Genomic DNA, 17,954 nt, shown 5'->3' on the forward strand with positions numbered 1-17,954 from the left:
AGCATGAGGTCCTGAGCTCAATCCCTGCAGCACATGTACCAGAGTGATGTCTGGTTCTTTCTCTTTCCTATCTTTCTCAGGAATAAATAAATTCTTTAAAAAAAATTTTCAGAGAGAGTGAAAGCAGCAGAGTTTTCCCCTACACAATAGTACTCCCATTTGGTGCCAGGGATTGAACCCAGACTATGAATAGCAAGGTGAAAAATCTTCTGGCCCACAAAACATTTGGGGGAGGCAGTAGCAATATCTGCCATACAAGACAAAAGTTTTCTCTGTGTGTGTTCGCCCATTTACCACATATTTATTGAGCACCTATATAATGAATCAAGCATGGCTTCAGATATGGCAGATAGGAGGGCGAATAAAGAGACCCTCTCCTCATGGAGTTTCTGTTTAATAAGGAACAGCAGGCATGAGTTCATATTAGGGAATCGATCCAGATCTTTTAGATCACTGTGGTTTAAGAGACTCTGTAGGAGAGAGTGGGGGCTTTGGATTTAATTCTAAGAACAGTGGGACTCAAATAATGTTAAGTCAGAAGAGTGACATGATGCTTTGTTCTGAAATGATCATTCTGGCCACCTTGTAAAAAAATGAATTGGCAAGGTAGTCCTGGACAACAGAGGCCAGGTATTGTAGATAGGCTATAGGTAAAAGGGATTGGATCTGGCCTGGGATAGTGACATTGAAGATGAAGCTGGATAAACAGGAGAAATACTTAAGAGGTAGATTAAGGGGTGGGGCGACTGATTGGATGTGAGTAGTGAAGGAGAGAGCAGACAAGGACGATGACCAGCTTCTTAACCTGAGTGGACGGATGAACTTAAATGGGCGCTATCTCTATTAACAATTTGAATAGCAAACCAAAAAATGAATGTTAAATAAAGCAACTGAAATCACATGCCCAGACCACGGCAGTGCATTCTATTTTACTGAGAGGGAAACTGAGACACGAGACACTAGAGAGCGGAACGTTCCCTTAACACCTCTTAGGTGGATGACAGGTGTGTGGAGCAGCTACCAAGTAAGCGCTGCTACCTGGTTGACACACGTTGCCAACTCTCCCTGTCCGTCGCCCGAGTCTCAATAAAGTTATTGAAATTGGACTCTGGTTGCTAAGGAAGTGGGTAGCCGAGCCCGGTTGCTAAGGAAGTGAGCAGCTGCAGTCTCTCCCCATCCGGGACAGCGGGGAATGGCTGAGCCTGGGACTCATCGCCGCCGCTGCTGCCGCCGCCGCCGCTGCGGCCGCCCGCTTTCGGCCCCGGCCGCAGGTGAGTCGCGGAGGGACAGGGCGGCCCGCGGGGAGGGACCGACCTCTCCCGCCGTCTGGCGTCTCCTGCAGGCCTCTCCCGTCACCTTCGCTGCCTGGCTGTGCTGCTGGCGAGCGGGAGCATCCTCTGCCCTGCCTCCTGGGCATCCTCGGGCTCCCGGGCGGCCTCGCCGTCCTTTCCTAGACTGAGGTGCGAGCCGACCCGCAGACCTGGCCCCGGGGGGGTGGGGGTGGGGTCCGCAGGAAGCGTCTGCGCTGTGCTTAGGGTCCGGGCTCTGGAGGGGACCCAGGAAGCTGAAGCCTGAGGTCCAAACCTCACTGCTGCCCCTGGCCCACTGTGTGACCTTGGGCAAGTCCCTTCACCTCCTCTTCCAAGAGGCTGCAAACATTCGCTGCTCTGACTGGCTAAGGCGAGAACGTGTGTGTGTGTGTGTGTGTGTGTGTGTGTGTGTGTGTGTGTGTGTTGCCTGAAACGGGGGAGGAGAGCTTTTTTAGGGCATCCGGGCATAGGGGGGGCCCAGAGACCATTTTGAAGTTGGAGTTTGAGCTTCTGCATATGCACTTTAGTGATTGTGCCGTTGGACAAGTTAATCTTTTAGCCTTCTCTCTCAGTGAGATGCATTGATAAATTATGGTGGGAATCCAATGAGACAGTAGCTTTGTCAAGTAGCTTGGAACATAGTAAGGGTTTAACAAGCTATTGTGAGGCATGTGAGGTGGTTTGGCTTCCAAGAGGAGACGGCTTGGAGTGGTGTGGAATTTAGGGGTGTAGACATCAGTTCATGTGGGTATTCCGCCCACTGCTGGCACCCTCTCCCCTTTATTTCTCCATTTTGCTCTTAGATATGGGAGGGGTTATGGACTTCTACACACAGGCCTGGCAAGGAACGCTGACAAGGAGTCCTTGCGGATGGCTGCAATTATAGTCTTCTTATTTCTCTCTCTCTCTTGTAAAAATATTTATTTATTCCCTTTTGTTGCCCTTTTTGTTTTATTGTTGTAGTTATTATTGTTGTCATTGTTGGATAGGACAGAGAGAAATGGAGAGAAGAGGGGAAGACAGGGGGAGAGAAAGACACCTGCAGACCTGCTTCACCGCTTGTGAAGCGAATCCCCTGCAGGTGGGGAGGCGGGGGCTTGAACCGGAATCCTTAGGTTGGTCCTTGCGCTTTGCGCCACCTGCGTGTAACCCGCTGCGCTACCGCCCGACTCCCAGTCTTATTTTCTTTCATTTAAATTATTTAGGGAGTCAAATGGTAGCAGCGGGTTAAGCGCAGGTAGTGTGAAGCGCAGGGACCGGCACAGCTATCCCGGTTTGAGCCCCTGGCTCCCCACCTGCAGAGGGTTCACTTCACTGGCGGTGACGCAGGACTGCAGGTGTCTATTTTTCTTTCCCCCTCTCTGTCTTCCCCTTCTCTCTCCATTTCTCTCTATCCTATCCAACAACAACGACATCAATAACAACAACAACAATAATAAACAACAAGGGCAACAAAAGGGGGAAAAATAGCCTCTAGGAGCAGTGGATTCATAGTGCAGGCATCGAGCCCCAGCAATAACTTTGGAGGCACACACAAAAAAAATTTAGAAAGAGAATGAGAAAGAAAGACACTTGCAGCACTGCTTCACCACTTGTGAAGCTCTCCCGCCCTACAGGTAGGGACCAAGGACTTGAACCCATGTTCTTGTGCATTGTAATTTGTGCGTTCAACAGGGTGAACCACCGCCTGGCCCCCTTCAGGGTTTATTTCCTATTTGGGCCTTTTTGGTTCATTCAGAAGCAAAAGGACACCTTTATGTCTTTTTGAAAGTGCTTAACACATATTTTTTTTAAGTTTTTTTTTTTAAATATTGGTTTATTCCCCTTGTATTTTATTGTTGCAGTTACTATTGTTACTGATGTTGTCGTTGTTGTATAGGACAGAGAGAAATGGACAGAGGAGGGGAAGACAGAGTGGGGGAGAGAAAGACAGACACCTGCAGACCTGCTTCACGGCTTGTGAAGCAACTCCCCTGCAGGTGGGGAGCCGGGGCTGGAACCGGGATCCATTTAATAGGTATAAGATTCTTAGGCAAGCCATTCACTTTTCTTGAGTCTCAGTTTCCTCGTCTGACATAACACCACAACCTGCCTCTGGCAAAGTCTATGTAAATGTTAATGAGATAACACACCTGAAAAAGTGCTTCCAGACCATATACTTGTAAACATCTATTAATATAATGTGTTAAGGGGAGTCGGCAGTAGCACAGTGGGTTAAGCGCAGGTGGCGCCAAGCGCAAGGACCAGTATAAGGCCTTAAGAAAAAAAGCCTAAAGTGGTAACATGTTGGGCCTGGGAGATACCATAATAGATAGGCAAATTGATTTTTATACCAGAGACTCTGAGGTCCCAGCTTCAATCCCCAGCACCACCACAAGCCAGAGCTAGTGAGCAGTCTTCCCATAATAGAGAAAGCAAGCAAGAAAACAAACAAGAAAGGAAGATTATTCCTGAGATTTACTGCCAGTAAGAGGCCAATCATTTGAAAACATGGCAGAAGGAAAGACTGCGGTAGGGATAAACTTGGGTATTTCTGGGAACTGCAAGTTCCTGGGAGTCGGGCAGTAGCGCAGCGGGTTAAGCGCAGGTGGCACAGAGTGCAAGGACCAGGGTAAGGATCCCAGTGCGAGCCCCCGGCTCCCCACCTGCAGGGGAGTCACTTCACAGGTGGTGAAGCAGGTCTGCAATAGTCTATCTTTCTCTCCCCCTCTCAGTCTTCCCCTCTCTTCATTTCTCTCTGTCCTATCTAACAATGACGACAACAATAATAACTACAACAATAAAACAACAAGGGCAACAAAAGGGAATAAATAAATAAATATTAAAAACAAAACAAAGAAGTTCTCAGAGTGGTTGGAGCAGGTGAGTCCGAGAGAAAGGCAGGGAGAATGGAAAGGTCCGAGTCCTCAGATCTTACAGGGACTTGTAGGGTAGAATGGGGAGTGGAAATTTCATTCTAAACACATAAGGAAGCCAGTGAAGACTTTAAGAAGGGAAGGGACATGATCTGGTTTTTTTTATTGTTACCATTATTGCTATTAATTTTTTTGCCACCAGGTTTACCATTGGGGTTTGGTGCCTGCCTAACTTCACTGCTCCTGGCAGATATTTTTTCCCTTTTCTCTAGATCCGGGGTGGGGAACATCTGGCCCATGGGCCATATACAGCCTGTGAAATCATTTGGTCTGGCATTACCAAGGCAAAAGCAAGCAGGACTCAAATTTCAATATACCTAGCTTTTTTCATAGCACATTAAGTGCTACTTTTTAAGTTGATAGTTTTGTATATGAATAATGTTATAAGTGTCCAGGTGGCCCTTGGCAGAAATATGGTTCCCCATCCCTCTCTGGATACAGGGTAAAAAACAAAGAGAGGTGGAAAGGGGAGAGAAAGAGGAGAAACACCCAGTACTACTCCATTGCTTGGGAAGCTCCCCCCCCTCAGGCACTCCCATGTTGTGGCCCAGGACTTTGGACCCCATGTTTGCACATGGTAGTGAGTGAGATCTATCTGGTGAGCCACGTGTTGCCCAGTCCCCCCCTCACCCCCCCTTTTTTTTGTCATCACAGGGGTTTCACCACATGGTAGAGGCTGGCTTGACCTAGGTCATGTGCATGGTAAAACAGGCACACTCCTGAGTAAACTATCTTGCTGGTTTTCCTGTCTGTCATCCTTATACCCACCTAAAATTCACTGGTCATAGAAAGATCAAAGTGATTAAAATATATTAGATCGGGACCACCTGCAGGGGGAGACACTTCATGAGTGAAGCAGTGCTTCAGATGTCTCTCTCTCTCTCCCTTTAGTTTCCCTTTTCCTCTCAATTTCTCTCTATCCCTAACTAATAAAACAAAGTGGGGGGAAGGGTGTGGTGGAGGAGTGGTCCCTGAGTAGTGATTCATCATTCGGCATCAAGCCCTAGTGGTAACCCTGGTGGCAAAAATTAAGTAATAGCAATAATGATGATATTAAGAAAAGAATGTCAGCCACTATTAGGATGACATTTATTTTTTTGTATTTATTTTTAAAACATTTATTTATCCCCTTTTGTTGCCCTTGTTGTTTTATTGTTGTAGTTATTATTGTTGTTGTTATTGCTCTCGTTGCTGTTGGATAGGACAGAGAGAAATGGAGAGAGGAGGGGAAGACAGAGAGGGGGAGAGAAAGATAGACACCTGCAGACCTGCTTCACCGCCTGTGAAGTGACTCCCCTGCAGGTGGGGAGCCAGGGGCTGGAACCGGGATCCTTAAGCAGGGCCTTGCGCTTTGCGCCACCTGCGCTTAACCTGCTGGGCTACCACCGGACTCCCTAGGATGACATTTAAAAGATAATGGTAACCTTCTAGATCAGTAGGGTAGTTGGCAATGGAGATGATAAAAGATGTGAGATTGGAGATGTATTTTAGAGGTAGAGCCAGTAGGATAGTGGAACCTTTGGGGACAGGAACTAAAGGAATCAAGGGTGACTCCAGATATTTAGAGCTGAGTAATAAAGTATATGTTTGGGGCTGGGGAGATAGTGTAATGGTTATGCAAAAGGCTTTCATGCTTGAGACTCTGAAGTCCTACGTTCAATCCCCAGTACCACCATGAGCCAGAGCTGAGCAGTGCTCTGGTGTGTGTGCCTGTCTGTGTGCCTCTCTGTGTATCTCTCATTAATAATAAATAAAAAATATTTTTAAAAATTTTGTGATAAAATATTAAGGGACAAAAAAGTATATGTTGGTATATACTTATCTACTTATCTACTGCTGATGATAAGTTTTTGGTAAGGTGCCCTGTAGGGAAGAATTAGCTATAGTTCACTCTGAGCCCCTTGGAGGAGAGAGACAAGATACAAACATCATATCTTAAAGTCTCTGGGGCAGGAAACCCTATATTACACTACAGTTAAGACTGCTAGGTATAGCTATGTAGAGCTTGGACAGCCAGAAGGACTGCTTTCCTCATACTGTGGCTTTTTGCCAACTTGTGCAATAGCAGGTGTGGGTTTTGCCAGGGTAGTGCCCATGTGCCTTGTGCTATTGGCATTGCTGTTCTGACTTGATATCTTGGCTGATGAAGATCAAAAGGAAGTTGCCAGCTTCGAAGAGAGAATGGACTCCCTGGAGAAGGTTGCTCTCAGTGCCTCAAACTACCATGCTCTTCCTGCCAAAGTGGCTCTTCCTCTGGCCGTGAAATGACATGGCTAAAGTTTCAGAGCTTTTGATTTGGGAATCCCTTGAAAAGTTAATATATTATGTCAGAATTCCTAGAGGATCATTGAATGGAGGATACTAGCTCTAGCAAGAGAATTCAAGCATTATTCTCATATATGCTAATAATTACACTTATACTTTTAGGCTTTACAATGTTGTAAATTCAGTACTGTGGAGAAGCCTAGTAATCTTATCACTGCCACTTATATAGCTTTATTTTCAGTTTGAAGTGCTCATCCCTGTGCATTCCCATTTACCAGTGTCCAGTCAGTTGGGATCATGTGGAATATATAGTACCCCCAGTACAAAGGTGGACTATCAAGATGCAGAGAGTTTGTCAGTAGTACTAAGCACCTGTTAGGTGCTGGTCTGATAGTTAGATCCTTGTTGCTCAAAGTGTGTCCTGTGTGACAGAGGAAACTGTTCCCTGTATGAATATATTTGTGTATGTTCCTTATCTGTAACCTTTCTTGATTTCTTTCCAGGTAAGTATCCTGTCTTCCTAAGACACTTAAACTGAAATCAAGGTGCTGGACTTTTAAATTTTTCATCCAGAGTGAAAAAATTGCCTTACTGTGTCATCTTCTTCCCTGGTTATTAGAAATAAAATTTATGATCCTATCACACAGTCCTCTAGTAGCAATTGCTAGAAATGCAGAATCTAAGCCAAAATCGAAAATACCAGCCTACATTTTACCAAGAACTCTGGATGTTTCTTATGAACGTTAAAGGTTGAAATGTACTCATTTGGTAATAAGTAGCCAAACTAGAACTTGTCAATGATCATGTTATCAAAACAACAATAACATATATTGAGCCCAACCATTTTCATGAGTACCTCACACATATCTCATTTATTCCTCATAGCAACTGTATAAATGGTTGTCAGGAGAGGAAAGTAGAGGCACAGAAAAGCCCCCAGATCTGCTTACTCCAGACCCTTTGATCTTTCTACCACTGTGGTGGAAACTACTTTGTTTTGTACTTTGTTTGATGCCCACACAGGTGGGCATCTAGCCCTGTTGTCAGACACCTTTCTCTTCCATACCTGGCTAACTGATTTTAAATCCTGATGAAGAAAAGTATTTTTAAAGAGTGTTTCAGGGAGTTGGGTGGTAGTGCAGCGGGTTATAAGTGCACATGGTGCAAAGTGCAAGGACCAGCGTAAGGATCCAGGTTGGAGCCCCAGGCTCCCCACCTGCAGGGGAGTCACTTAACAAGCAGTGAAGCAGGTCTGCAGGTGTCTATCTTTCTCTCCCCCTCTCTGTCTTCCTCTCCTCTCTCCATTACTCTCTGTCCTATCCAACAATGACGACATCAGTAACAACAACAATAAAAAGACAACAAAGGCAACAAAAGGGAAAATAAATAAATTAAAAGAATGGATGTTTTAGAAAAAGTGTTTGAAGAAGCCAGGGGGATATCTTTGACTGATGGCCAACAAACTGTTACCCAACTTCTATGATAGGCTGCTTCTCACACTTTTTTTTTTTGGGAGGGGTAGAGCTGAAACTGCTAAAAAAAAAGGGGGGGGGCAGGGGAGATAGCATAATGGTTATGCAAAGAGATTCTGTGGCTGGTGCTACAAAGTCCTGGGTTCAGTCTTTTGTACCACCATAAGCCAGATTGGAAAAAACTGAAAACAACAACAAAAACTTAGTGGTGGGGGAGATTGCATAATGGTTACTCAAATAGACTCTCATGCTTGAGGCTCCCAGGTCCCAGGCTCAAAACAAACATATAAACAAATAAAAAAATAAGTAAAGAGAAGCCTTGAAAAAAAAGTGGGGGGGTGGGTCGGGCGGTAGCTCAATGGGTTAAGTGCACATGGTGCAAAGCCAAGGACAGGCATAAGGATCCTGGTTCGAACCCCTGGCTCCCCACCTGCAGGGGAGTCGCTTCACAAGCGGTGAAGCAGGTCTTCAGGTGTCTATCTTTCTCTCCCCCTCTCTGTCTTCCCCTCCTCTCTCCATTTCTCTCTGTCCTATCCATCAACAACAACAACAATAATAACTACAACAATAAAACAATAAGGGCAACAAAAAGGAAAATAAATTAATAAATATTTTAAAAAAACGTTTAGGACTTGTAGACTAAGTCATTCAGCCCTATACTGTGTCTTGATTTTGGTGAAGAAAAATAAAGGGGGATGGGGAGACAGACAAGAGTGGCTATTGTCTTTTTTTTTTTTTGAGGTTTTATTTATTTATTAATAAGAATCATAGGAGGAGAGAGAAAGAGCCAGACATCACTCTGGTACATGTGCTGCCGGGGATTGAACTCAGGACCTGATGCTTGAGAGTATGATGCTTTATCTACTGCACCACTGCCCGGACAAGAGTGCTTATTGTCTTATCACTACTGACTAATTACAAAAAGCTTGGTTTTGTAGTGCTTCAGTTTACTCTGCCCAGTGGGCTCATTATTTTCTTTTCAACTTCTTAATTCCCTGGATTCTTAAGATTTCTAGGTCAAAGCCAATGCCTCACAAGAAAATTTGGTCTAAAAGCCTGTGGGATTTGGATAGAGGTGTGTATTCTATTTAAACTTTATTTTATTTGATAGAACAAAGAGAAATTGAGAGGGAGGGGAGATGGAATGGGAGAATGACAGAGAGCCACCTGCAGCCCTGTTTCACCACTCGTGAAGCTTTCCCCCTGCGGTGGGGACCAGGGGCTTGAACCTGGGTCCTTATGCTTAGTGATACATGCACTTAACCCAGTGCACCACCACTTGGCCCCAAGGTGTGAATTCTGTTATCAGTTCTACCACTCGTGACCTGGGGCAAGAAATCAACCTCTGGTAGTGGGAATTATATGGAATTGTACCCCTCATATCCTATGGTTTAGTCAAAATTAAAAAAAAAAATCCAACCTCTCTGGCCCTAATTCTCTATATATGGAAAGTAAGACATGGGGCAGTCTTCGAAAGCCTTTCTGACCCTGTGTGAAAAACTGAGCTGAGAATAGGTGATTTTTTTTCTTCTTCCTTGGTGACTGCATACTGGTCTTCTTCCCCACTTTCTCGGAAGAGACTTTCAGAGCATATTTCTTGGCAATGAGAGAGCATTAAAATCAGCTCATCTTATCAGTGTCACACATCTGCACTGCAGTCTGAGATATTCATGTTTAGACTCAGTTAATCATGGTGACACATTCTGTCTTCTCACTTTGTCACAGTGATTGCAGACATTGAACTCTTCACACATAGCAGATCTATTTTTAGCATGCTGATTTGTTTAAATTATGGTGTACAGTATAATTGTGATGGGTGCAGTTTTATTTTTAAAGTTTTTGGCAAGATTTATTTATCACTTGCATTTTGTCATACTTGAGCATAACATTTCAGAAGTGGATCTAGGTGAAATAGAAATTGTAACGGGAGAGTACAGGTCCAAAAAGGATGACAGAGGACCTAGTGGGCGTTGTATTATTACGTGGAAAGCTGAGAAATGTTATGCATGTACAAACTATTATATTTCCTGTCAAATGTAAAACATTAATCCCCAATAAAGAAATAAATAAAAAAAAAGAAATTGTAACACTATTAGAGACTTGAGAATTAGCACAGTTACTCTGAGGTCCTTCATATCACCGTCAGCAGTGGTTTCGCTGAGAGTGCTTGCTTTTCAACTTCTGAGGATGACATAAACAGAAACTAAAAGCACAATCCTGCAGTTTAGCAGATTGCGGTAGTCATTACTTTACAACACATTTCATTAGCCTGAGGGAAGAAAGGAAAAGTCTATCTGATAAGTCATAAAAGACTCCATGTAGGTTAGATAAAACCTCAATTCAAATTACTTAAGATAACTACAAAAGATAGTTACTGGTTTTGCAAGAGCTGCCTAACAAGGGAGATTCTAGCCTAAGAAATATATTAGTATTTTCCCTTCTTATTTCAATTACTAGCAATTTAAAATAGAGTTTTTCCTCACTGTAAAAAAGATTTCTTGGGGGTCAACTGGTATCACACCAGGTTAAGTGCACATAGTGTATAGGGCAAACTGGCATAAGGATCCCAGTTCGAGCTCCCCACCTGCAAGGGAGTCACTTCACAAGTGGTGAAGCAGGTGTCTTATCTTTCTCTCCCCTTCTCTGTCTTCCTGTCCTCCCTCTCGATTTCTTTCTGTCCTAGCCAACAACAGCACCAGCAGCAATAACAACATGGAAAAAGGTGGCCGCCAAGAGCAATGGATTCGTAGTGCAGGCACCAAGTCCCAGCAATAATCTTGGAGGCAAAAAAAAAAGTGTAAGGTCCCAAGTTTTGTCCCAGCACCACACATGCCTGAGTGATGTTCTGGTTTTCTCTCCCTTTCTCTTTCTCATTAATAGATAAGTAAATAAAACCTTTTAAAAATTATTATTTTAAAAGATTTTATTTATTTATTAATGAGAAAGATAGGAGAAAAAGAACCAGACATCACTCTGGTACATGTGCTGCCGGGGACTGAACTCAGGACCTCATGCTTGAAAGACCAACGTTTTATCCACTGCGCCACCTCCCAGACCACTATTTAGGCTTAACCGGGTGGGCCACTGCACAACCCCCTGGATTATTTATATGAGAGGAAAGTAGAGAGAAAACCAGAGCATCACTCTGGTGCATGCAATGCCTGGGCTTAAACTCAGACCTCATGCTTGAGAATTCAGCACTATCCACTGGGCTGCCTCAGTATTTTAATTCATTTTTCTTTGATTCAGAATTCCCCTTGAATAGGATTCAGAACATAGACCTTTAACATTTAAAGCTTTCATTCTTAGAACAAACTGTTTGCTGGCAAATTTAAGTAGAAATGCCCTATCTACATTATGAGCTTGTACTCTATATGAGCTGTGAGATCAAGCATATCATTATGCGATTGAGCGGTGGGCTTTTTTCTTCAGGATTTTTTAGTTTTCTTATTTTATTTTGAGAGATGCAAATAGAGACACAGAGAGAAACACCAGAGCACTGCTCAGCTCTGGCCTATAGTGGTGCAGGGGATTGAACCTGGGACTTTGGAGCCTCAGGCACGAGAGTCTGTTTGCACAACCATTGTGCTTCCCTGCCCAGATTTTATTTATTTTTTTATGAGAGACTAGAGCACTACTCGGCTCTGGCAAATATGGATTGAACGTGGGACCTGGGGTTTAAAAGTCCTGATCTCTAACACTGAGCCACTTTCCTGCACTGACTTTTTCATTCATTTATTTGTTTGTTTTTACATTTATTTTTTACCAAAGCACTGTTTTTTTTTTAAGTATTCTTTTGTTTTAGCTTTTTTTTCTTCTTTATTTATTGGGTAGAGACAGCCAGAAATCAAGAGGGAAGGGGGTGATAGACAGAGACACCTGCAACACTGTGTCACCACTTGCAAAGCTGTCCCCCTGCAGGTGGGGACCAGAGGCTCCAAATGAGGATCTTGAACACTGCAACATGTGCGCCACCACCTGTCCCCCCACCCCCGCCCAGAGCACTGTTCAGCTGTGACTTAAGGTGGTGCCATGGATTAAATCTGGGACCCTGGAGCTTCAAGCATGAAAGTCTTTTTGCATAATCACTATGCTGTTGTTCCCCCAGCCCTGACATGATACTTCTGATAAACTTTTGGAAAGAAATTTTGGGGCCAGGCAGTGGCACACATGGCTGAGTGCACTTGTTACAATGTACAAAGACCAGGGTTCAAGCCAACAGTCCCCACCTACAGGGGGAAAGCTTCATGAGCACTGGAAGCAATACTGCAGGTGCCCCTTTCTCTTTCTCTTCCTCTTTTTTTTTTGTTGCCTTCAGCGTTATCACTGGGGCTCGGTGCCTGCACTACGAATCCACTGCTCCTGGAGGCTATTTTTTCCCATTTTGTTGCCCTCGTCGTTATTGTTGCCATTGATGTTGTTGGATAGGACAGAGAAATCAAGAGAGGAGGGGAGATAGGGTGAGAGAAAGAGACACCTGCAGACCTGCTTCACTGCCTGTGAAGCGACCCCCTTCCAAGTGGGGAGCCGGGGGCTTGAACCGGGATCCTTACACTGGTCCTTTGTGCTTTCCATGTGCACTTAACCCTCTGTGCTACTGCTAGACCTCCTCTTCCTCATTTGCTCTTTCTTAAAAAATATTTATTTATTCCCTTTTGTTGTCCTTGTTTTATTGTTGTTATTATTGTTGTTGTTATTGCTATTGTTGTTGTTGGATAGGACAGAGAGAAATGGAGAGAGGAGGGGAAGACAGAGATGGGATGGGGAGAGAAAGATAGACAGCTGCAGACCTGCTTCACCGCCTGCAGGTGGGGAGCGGGGGGGGGGGAGGGCTCGAACTGGGATCCTTATTCCGGTCCTTGCCCTTTGTGCCACGTGCACTTAACCCGCTACGCTACCGCCCGACTCCCTTCTTCCTCTTTTTCTTTCTCTCTCTTCTCTTTCTTCTCAATTTCTCTCTTTCTATCCAATAAATAATAAGTACGTAAACTATTTTTTTTTTAAAAAATGAGGCCAGATTTTTTTTTTTTGAATGAGGCCCGATGGTAATAGTACTTGGATAAGTGGATACATTACAGTGTGCAAGGACTCTGGTTCAAGCCCCTAGTCCCCACCTGCGGGGGGAAGTTTCATGAGTAATGAAGTAGGGCTACTGGTTTCTCTCTGTCTCTCTCCCTCTCTCTCTCCCCTTCCCTTCTCAATTTCTTTCTGTCTCTGTCCAATAAGAAATACAGTTTAAAAAAGAAATTTCTGGAAGTATTAAACCCATCATATTACTGAAATTAAGTCTGCGATTTATAGGAAATTCTACTTGACTAGTTTTGAGAACTGTGTATTATAGAGCAAGACTGTAGGCAGAGCTTTTCTACCATTGACACCCACGCATTAATCATCAGGCATCTTGAGAAAACAGGCTTCTGATCCAGGTGATCTGGATGGGCTTAGATTCTAATGAGTGAAGCCTGGTAGAACATGAAGGTTTTAGGTGACATTTAAACATAACATTCCTAAATTATGTAACATGGCATGTTGAGAAGGATTCCCTTTTAAACTCTGTATATATACTTTAAGATTTATTTATTTACTTCATGAGAGGAGGGAGTGGGGTCTGGAGCACATATTATCCAGTGTAGGTGGTATCAGGGATTGAGTCCAGGCCCTTATGCATGCAGGTTCTCTGAACCACCTCCCTAGCTGCTACTTTTAAAATTCTTTCTTGTGTTTATTCACATTAGGATAACAATTTTTTGGTTGCAGTGTTTCTTTTTTGGCCATAAAGGCTTCACACCTCTGCAATTCCACCTCTTTCAACACATTCTTCTTTTTTTCTCCTTCTTCTTCTTCATTGTCTTTTTAAAATTAGAGGTGGGGGATGAGAACTAGTTTACTGAGTAGAGCACACACTTTACTATGCGTGTGGACCCACGTTCAAGCCCCTGGCATCACATGGGAACACTATGTAAAGGGAAAGTTTGATGAGTGGTGGGACAATGCTGAAGTGTGTCTCTTTTTCCCTCTGATACTCTCTCCTCTGTGTCTCAGCACCTATCTGGGAAAAAAAGGAAAAGCAGGGAGCCGGGCGGTAGAGCAGCGGTTAAGCGCAGGCAGCACAAAGCACAAGGACCAGCTTAAGGATCCCAGTTTGAGCCCCCGGCTCTCCACCTGCAGGGGAGTCGCTTCACAAGCGGTGAAGCAGGTCTGCAGATGTCTGTCTTTCTCTCCCCCTCTGTCTTCCCTTCCTCTCTCCATTTCTCTCTGTCCTATCCAACAACGACGACATCAATAACAACAATAACTAAAGCAATAAAACAACAAGGGCAACAAAAGGGAATAAATAAATATTAAAAAAAAACAAAAACAAAAAAAAGCAGCATTAGTCTGCAGGAGGTTCTGGAATTGTACAGGCACAAAGCACCAGCAAGCCCCCTGTTGGCACAAGAATAGAGGAAGGAAAAGACAGAGAGAGAGAGAGAGAGAGAGAGAGAGGACAAAAACAACCAAAATAAAGATAGGGAGAAACAGACAGAGGAGGGACACCAAAGAACTTGTCTTGCATGGTGCTCCCATGTGGTTCTGAGAAACCCAGGTCTAGTAATTATATAAACTATAACTAGCTGTTTAGTAACATTGTTGTGTGTCCTTGTATTTTAGTTACTTTCTATTTACAACAGTGATACTGATTATCCATCCATAGTAAGGGTATAAAGTTTCTTTTGAAAGTGAACTTGTGTTTCCAGGGGTAGATAGGTGTGCTATAAATTATCAAGATAGACTGGGAGATAGTTCATCCAGTAGAGCACACTCTCCATTAAGCACCCAGGTTAAAGCCTTCACTGTTTACTGGACAAGGGGAAACTTCATGAACAGTGGAGCAATGTTATTGTCTCTCTCCCCTCTCTCTCTTTTTGTCTCTCTCATCTCCCCTTCTAGTAGCGGTGGAATCATGCAGTTATGAGACTCCAGAAAGCAAATATTAACAAACAAACAAATGACAATTAGATGACTCATGCAGTACATGCTGGTGTGAAAGCTCTGAACTTAGGAGACAGGGACACTTAGTTTCTGCTTATTTTGTCACTTGTGTGGCTTGTTGCTTTTGTCAGTGTGGCTTGTTGCTTCCATGTATGGGTTTCAGGTTTGTTTGTTTGTTTCTTCTATAAATTGGACCAATGCTAAAGTGCCTCCTCTGGGTCAGGCCCTATGTTGCTTCTCTTCTCCTCATCTAATCCTCACACAACCCCAAGGAGCAAGGTCTTAGAGGCTCTCCAATCTAACTAGTTGGGGAAGGGGCTCCAAGACATAAAGGAACTTGCATGGAGGCCCAGGCCAGGTGTAGGAATGGTAGGACTGGGTTTTAATTTCAATATTTATTGTATCCTTTCCCCCTTTTTTCTTTCTTCTTTTCCTTCATTTATTTCCTTCCTTCTTTCTTTCTCTTCCCCTCCTTTTTTTTTTTATCTTGTTAGTTGCTATTTCAGACCACTCCTCCCTTAATTTTTTTTTTATTGCCATCAGAGTTATTGCTGGGGCTCTGTGCCTACATGATGAATTCACCACTCCCAGCAGCCATTTTTTCCTTCCTTGCTCGCTACTTCCCTTTTTATATTTGTTTTATTTTATTTTATTTTATTATTACCTTTATTTATTTATTGGATAGAGACAGTCAGAAATTGAGAGGGAAGGGAAGGATAGAGAGGATGAAAGACAGAGAGATGCCTGCAGCACTGCTTCACCATTTGTGAAGCTTTCCCCCTGCAGGTAGGGACTGGGGGCTCGAACCTGGGTCCTCACTCATTATAACGTGTGCTCAACCAGGTGCACCACCACCTGGCCCATATTTGTTTTATTTTAATGAGAGAGATAAAGAAAGATACACACAGAGAGACCAGAGCAGTGCTCAGCTCTGGCTTATGGTTGTGGAGGGAAATGCACCTGGGACTTTGGAGCGTTAGGCATTAAAGTCTTTTGCATAGCCATTATGTTGGCTCCCCAGCCCTAGTTAATTTAATAATAATAATAATATTACTACTACTACTATTATTTTGCCTCCAGGATTATCACTGGGGCTCTTTGAATTCAAAGTGGCTCCTGGAGGCCATCTTTTTTCCATTGTTGCTGTTATTATTGCTGTTGTTGGATAGGACAGAGAGAAACTGAGAGAGGAGGAGAAGACAGAGAGGGGGAGAGAAAGATATACACCTGCAGACCTGCTTCACTGCTTGTGAAGTGACTCCCATGCAGGTGGGGGCATGAACTGGGATCCTTGTCCTTTGAGCTATGTGCATACAAGGACTGGCATAGGGATCCAGGTTCCAGCCCCCAGCTCCCCACCTGCGGGGGGGGGGGGGGGCGTTGCTTCACAGGTGGTGAAGCAGGTCTGCAGGTGTCTGTGTGTCTTTCTCTCCCCCTTTCTGTCTCCCCCTTCTCTCTTGATTTCTCTCTGTCCTATCCAACAATAACAGCTCTCACATATGCAAGGCGCTGGTGACGTATACACACACACACACACACACACACACACACACACACACACACACACACACACACATCAATGAAAATGCTGAAGAGAATCGTGCACATACAAGGCCCTGGTGCCATTAAAAACCAGAAAGAAAATGCAGTATATATAGACCTAGATCATTCAGAAAAATGTGTTGTTAGGCAATTTTGTTGTTGTGCAAGTGCCTCAGTGATTACACAAATCCAGCTGTATAAATCCAGCTGTATAACCTACTGACTACCTAGGCTATGTAGTGTAACCTATTGGGGACCACTGTTGTGTATATTATCTGTTATTGACATTTGACTGTCATACAATAGAATGTTATTTAGTCATGAAAAAGAAGAAATTCATGTTACAGAATGGAGGAATCTTGAGAACATTATGCTGAATGAAATAAGCCAGTTCTTCTTCTTCTAGCCAGTGATAGAATGATAGAATGAAATAAGCCAGTTCTTCTTCTTCTAGCCAGTGATAGAAAGATCCAGTGGTCCGGGAGGTGGCGCTGTGGATAAGGATAAGGCTTTGGACTCTCAAGCAGGAGGTCCCAAATTCAATCCCCAGCAGCACATGTACCAGAGTGACATCTGGTTCTTTCTCTCTCTCCTATCATTTCTCATGAATAAATAAAATCTTTAAAAAAAAAGAGATACACATGAATCTATTTATATGAGCTAACTGGAGTAATCAAAGTCTTGGAAACAAAATAGAATGGTGGTTTCCAGGGGCTGGGGAGAGGGAGTAATGACAAATTGTTGATTGGAGATACAGGATTACAGTTTGGCAATATGAGAAAGTCACAGGAATCTGTTAAAAAAAAACATGTGGATATAATTAATACTATTGAACTGTACAATTCAAAATGTCTAAGGGATTGCAGTAGTCCCAACTGCTAATTTTTTCCATTTGTTTTGCTTTTTAGAAACAGTTGTTATACTGTTCATAACCTTATGTAGTTTAATTTCATGCCATTTGGGTCTTCTAAAAATCATGAGAATTAGGACTTATTTTTTTTAATTATACACACACACACACACACACACACACACACACACACACACACACACACTTATTTCCACCAGGGTTATGGCTGGGGCTCAGTGCTGGCACTATGACTCTATTGCTCCTGGGGGCCTGCTTGTTTCTTTCCTTCCTTCCTTCATTTCTTTCTATTTTATTTTACTTTGATAGGACAGAGAGAAATCGAGAGAGAGGAGAAAGAAATTGATAGAGAGGGAGAAAGATAAACACCTGCAGATCTGTTTCACTGCTCATGAAGCTTCCCCCATGCAAGTGGAGAGTGGAGTCTCGAACTTGGGCCCTTGAGTATGGTAATGTGGGTGCTCAACTGTGTGTACCACCACCTGACCCCTGATAATTTGAATTTTTCAAAAGAGTGTCTCCATCTTAGATATTCCCTTTTGATGTTAATATATAGTGAGTCCAATATGTGCATTAAAAGTAAAGGCATTGTTGCTTGGAATGTGGCACA

At 43.5% G+C, this 17,954-nt stretch overlaps 1 protein-coding gene across 2 annotated transcripts in view; it reads left to right on the forward strand.

Annotated features, from left to right (window-relative positions):
* The first annotated feature begins 1,152 nt into the window (after positions 1-1,152).
* KIF3B (kinesin family member 3B) overlaps positions 1,153-17,954 on the forward strand; it is a 58,271-nt gene continuing 41,469 nt past the window's right edge. For both annotated transcript variants that reach the window (XM_060188453.1, XM_060188457.1), the window contains exon 1: positions 1,153-1,271. The gene's annotated coding sequence lies outside the window, so the exon portion shown is untranslated. The remainder of the gene's footprint in view (positions 1,272-17,954) is intronic.

The sequence above is a fragment of the Erinaceus europaeus genome, chromosome 1 (genome assembly GCF_950295315.1).
Source record: "Erinaceus europaeus chromosome 1, mEriEur2.1, whole genome shotgun sequence".
Classification (NCBI taxonomy): domain Eukaryota; kingdom Metazoa; phylum Chordata; class Mammalia; order Eulipotyphla; family Erinaceidae; genus Erinaceus; species Erinaceus europaeus.